The following is a 5,416-nucleotide window of genomic DNA, read 5'->3' on the forward strand; positions in this document are numbered from 1 at the left end:
GCTGTCTTCGCTTTTGCCTGGTGACATTTACAAGCCCCTGCAGTTTCCTTGGTTCTTAGGCTACTTTCAGAGGCTCATCTTTGTTGTGAGTCTCACTGTCTAATTTTCTTTCTGGTAGAAAATGACTGGAGGAGATGGCTGGCTATTCTGTAGGACAAAGAAGTAGCTTGGTCTACTGGTGTAAAAATGTAATTTTTTTTTTCTGATTTCTGCATTTTCTGTGAATCAAAAGAGACTCCTATCTCGTGTGTCACTATGAGCTTTCAGAGGGAAAGGTCTGCAACTTGTATCCAATTTCATGCTGGTTAAAATACCTTTAAATCTATTCTTCCTCCAGTTACTTACTAAGGCTGAAGGAAACATAACAAATTCTCAGAATGTGTGCTGAAGGATGAGGTAGAAAGGGTTTGTCATACAGTGTAGGGTTGGGGGAAGAGGTAAGTAGAAAGGTAAATCCAAATGCCCTTCCCAGATGAGAGAAAAGGGAGATGGGGAGATTTATGTACCACTTAGATCTGGGAAAGTTTCAGGAGGGTTAAGTCCATTGTCAGTGTGACAGAAATGGGGAGGTGTCTCTGTAGAAAAGGCTGTCGCAGTTGAGCTGTTGCACAGTGTGTCGTCTCCAGCTGCAATCGCAGCTCTGGGGTATAGGAGGCCTGTAAAGTGGCCATTCCTCTCCCAAGTGCCTGGAGCATGCAACCCCTTCCACAGGCAGTGTCCTGCCTTCTTTGGCCAGAAGAGAGAAAAATAGTGTGGCAGTTGGGCAGAAATGGCATTGGCAAAATACCCTTGTCTGTGTGTGTGTTAAATCACTGGCATTGTGAGGGGAGCAGCTCAAGGAGGGTTGCTGTCTGGGCCCACAGGGAAATGGCGCCAGGTAGAGCTGTGAAAGCAGGACTCTGCCAAGGCTGAATGCAGGTGGTGGATGATCTGAGGACAAACAGTGTAAACTCGCAGATTCAAACCCTATTCAACCTACTCAGCTCGCCAGAACACCCAGTCTTCCTAGTAAAGCAGATTTGCACATAATGATGGGCACCTGGGAGAATACAGTATTTCAGTTCAACTATTTCCTCAAATATGTTTTCATAAATTACTGGCTGAAGGGAGAGGAAAAGCTTTGAGCAACCCAGACACAGGCTGCTCAAAGCTTTTTGCTTTTTGGCTTGCTTTTACACACATGAAAGAGTTGAGAACAACTGGAGCCCTAGTTTTCCTGACCACTCCCATAAAATATTTTTATTTATCTGATTACTTCTGATGGTTCAGGCTGGAAACTACCTGTTTCTGGCCATCGCATAGAGAAGAAAAGAAAAGGAAAAAAGGAAAAAAAAAGGAAAAGACAATGTTTAGAAGAGATAGCACTGCTCTGCAGGTGATGTATTCCTGAGGACAGATTTCCCTTCATTTTTTGACCCCCTTAGTGTTGCACCATCTCTTCACTGCTCTGCAGGGCATCTCTGCTGCACAGTGGGACCTCTGAGGTCCTCTGAGTGTCACCTCTGAGGAACCATCACAGTCCCTGCAGCCAGGCTGCACTGATGGTGCTGCATGGATTTGTTCCTTATAGACCTGAACATCAGGGGAAATGTTTTCCAAAACTTCTTGTAAGGGACAAAACTGCACAACAGTGAGATTTCCAGTATGCCTATTAAATTGCAAGGAGGAGTGTTCTGACTCGTGGTTGGATAGAAAATATGTATCTGCTATTTTTATACTTCTGCAGGTTGTAGAAAATCTAGAAAATACCTAGTCAGTTGTTGACATAGTGGGTCCCTTGAGATCTGCTGGATCATCAGGCAGAAAGACTAATTCCAATTCTCAAGAGGCATTATTTTCACCCGCACGTGGGATTGTCCTATCAGGAGCTGCGATCCCATACAAGACACTGGAATCATCAGCATTAGCAGGGATTTAACTCTGGAGTTTTCAAGGACGAGCTCATTTGTCAGGACCATCAAGGCACTAAGAGGCTTTAATGGCCACAATCAGCCTCAGCTGGGGTCTCTCCCACACCCTGGCTCATGGATCCTGGAGCCTAATTTCACCTCAGCACAGTGCCATCAGTCCCTGCCCCTGCTCCAGCTGTGTTACAGCCATCTCTGTGACTTGTTGGGGTCTCCAGTGATCCAAGTACTGTTGTAGACATTGCTTCCTGAGTCTGTGAACACACTGGCTGATTATTTTTGCCTCATTTATTTTAGCTGCTTCTATGAGGTGAAATATCCTGCTATTTCAGGACTGTTTTGTTGCTTGGGCTCTTGTGCCTCTTGGATGTTGATTGCTATGTTTTCATCTTAGGAGAAAAATCTTGTTGCTTCAGCTCCACAAAGAGGTAAGATTTGGGTAGTGGGGAATTGCCAAATTCAGAACAAAGATGTGAAAATACTGGTATTTCTGTGATTGGGTATTGACCTTCCAAATGAGAAAGACTGAATATGGCATGACTTTTGAAGCTGTGAAATGTGGGGAGTGGCAGTATGCGGTTTTGTAGCAGGAGGCCTATTTAGTTAGAATATTAACCAGACACAAAGGAAAGGATGCTTTGTCATAATCAGAACAGATCATAGAAAAAGATCCCAGATACCTTGGCTCAGAGAACATTTCAGACTGAGGAAGAAACTAAAACACAGTATGTAATTATTTTCTTTTCTTGCCTGCAGTTTTCTTATGCTCGCAAAGGATAGTGTCTGTCAACTTAAGCAGTGTCTGCATATCTTTTGTATGTTGATGAATAACTGCATTATAAATCTGACACACCTGCACTTGGGCACTTCAATGGGAGGTGGTTTCATAATTTCAAAGTTTAATATAATCTCCATCTTGTAAATCCAGGCATAATCGTGGTATAATTTCTGACCATATTTAGGACATTCTAGACACAGAGACTTGAAATTACTCCAGATACTCTGGTATGAAGGGGGAAACAGCTTGTCCCTTGGAGAAGGCAAGAGTAACATCTAGGAGATCGTTCTTGATTTGTTTATGGAAGGGGTTGTGTGAATCTATTTTGATGAACTCAGTGACCAAGACATCCTTTCCAGCGCTGCATTTAGGTCTCTCAGCTAATGAGAGAGGGAGGGGTGTGTGTAGGGTGCACAGGAGTTGCAACTCATCATTCAAAATCCAGCAGTATTACTGGTTTATTAAGGAAATTAGTGTGGGTTTTTGTTTCAAGCAGCTTTTATCAAGCATCTCTCTGAGCTCTATAGGCTGCAATGCTTATTATCAGATCACATCTTAGTTCTGGCAGAAGTTAGTGTCTGTACAAAAAGATGAGGAAACTGTGCTAAAGAGAAAGGAAGTGACCTACTTAAGAGTTGTAGAGGAGGGGGAAACCCAGCATAAGTCACTCTGGTCTGCTTTATTTCACTCATAGGCAATACTTCCTCCAGCACAAAGATCACTTCTAGTCTCTGCAGCCTAGAGCCTGTTCTGATCCTGCCTTCCCCCTTCCCTTTTTCCCAGGGGCTGTATTAAAAGGCTGCACTTTCACTAGCTGCTTTTGTGTGTCGAGGAACAAATGAGCATGGTCGGCTGACTCCTACTGCTAATTGGTATGCTAGAAGGGAAACCTAGCATGCTGCAAGGAGCACTTTCTGTAGTCTGTAGAGACTGCAATGAGGAAGGGGTAGGAAAAAATGCTTGGAGGACACTAGGATCCAGTGAAGAAAGCTCTCCCAATTGCTACTTAGCTGTAATGTGTCCCTGCTTGTACTGGATGATGCTTCCTAACTTTGTTTCCCTGTAGCTCTGTCTCACTGTGTACATGGCTGAGCATGTTTCAGAGGCTTAGGGATTCTTGCTCAATTTCCTGTGTGCCTCCATGCTGAAAGATGGTTTTCATTTATTATTGAACAGTGCTGAAAAATCCATCAAAGAAAAGTGGCATAGTTCACTTAAAGCTGTTCGATCAGTCAGAGGTTAAGTGCTGACTGTTGCTTCTCCTTGGAAACTGGCCTCTGAGGAAGAGGAGTTTTATGTTCAGAGGTCACATATCAAATACTTGCAATAATGTCTGAGTTTTTAATGCAGCATTATTAACTGGTATTATTTAGCAACTATTTTGGAAGGAGTAAAAATCCCTCATATTCCTTAGCTGCCTGTACACTGTTAGTGGCAGCATAGTAACAAAATTGAACAAATTAATTGCTTTGAATTACATGGACTCAGTCCTCTCTGCATTTAAGAGTTTCAGCACAGATTGGCTGCTGTGAGATGAGGGTAGCTAATGGGCAGGGGTTGTACTTGAGTTGTATTTGATCTAAAGTCTCCAAGCACTTACTCTCTTAAAATGGGAAAACATAATGTCCTTGTGCATAACTGGATGAGTTCACCTCCTGTTCTTCAAGGAGAGACCACAAGGAGGGGTGCTGCTGCAACCCACAGCCTTTTCCTCCCTGTCTTGTACCTCACCAATCTTATAAAAAATCTCTGCAAGGCTGCTGCATTACTGCTGCCTCTGTCCTTGAGGCTGTTAGCTTGCCAGTTTGATGTGAAATTTCTCTTCTGACCTTTCTCTCCTTTGTTTTGCCATGAAAGGTATCAGATCTATGTTATAATACATCACTCTCTTTCATCTTTGTCCCCATTATTTTCCTGCATTTTTTATCTCTTGTGAAAGGTTGCTTTTTAAAAATCAGCTCCATCCTTACTTTTTTTTTTTTTTTTTTTTTTTTTTTTTTTTTTTTTTTGTTCTTTTTTTTTAGAAGGGGGAGAGGGGTATGGGGTGGTAGATGAAATGAGCAATCTAGTAAGTTAGTATTAGCTTCTCTTTCTCTTCCATACTTAATGTTTCTGTAAATTTTTAGGTTGAGGAGAACACTAACTTTTCCTTGGACCTCTTGTACACCATTTGCTTTTACATTTCACCTAGTTAACCTTGTACTGAGACTTATAGCTTTGATTTCAATTATAGCTGTCTTAAAAAACAAGACCAGTCTTAATTAAGAGATAATAAGAAGGTAAACAGACTCCCTAGGTAGTTTATCCCAGTAATTCATCATCCTTATGATTGAATATGTATTCTAATTTGGCATGCCTGGCTGCTGCTTTCAGGCATTGTGTCCTGCTATGTGGTGTTCCACAATATGCTAAAGGACTTGTAGTACTTTAGCCCTTCTGCCGAGGAATCTGAATCCTCTCTGTGACTGAGTTCTGCAAGGGCTGTGGTGAAGGAGTTTGTCTCTAGATGAGTTCAAATGGGTTTCCTACCATCTACAGTGTCACATGAACTATGTGCACTAGTCTAGAACTGGACTTGATAAGCACCAAAGCTAAAATGACCTTCGTCTCCCAAGTCCTGCATTAAAGATCTAGGACTGCCCCATGCCTAAGTCTTGCTCTAAAATGCTTCATGTTTGTGCTCTGCATCTCTGTTCTTGTTTCAGAAAGTAAGGTCCAGACTTGCTTTAAT

Source organism: Vidua chalybeata, chromosome 1 (assembly GCF_026979565.1).
Source record: "Vidua chalybeata isolate OUT-0048 chromosome 1, bVidCha1 merged haplotype, whole genome shotgun sequence".
Lineage (NCBI taxonomy): Eukaryota > Metazoa > Chordata > Aves > Passeriformes > Viduidae > Vidua > Vidua chalybeata.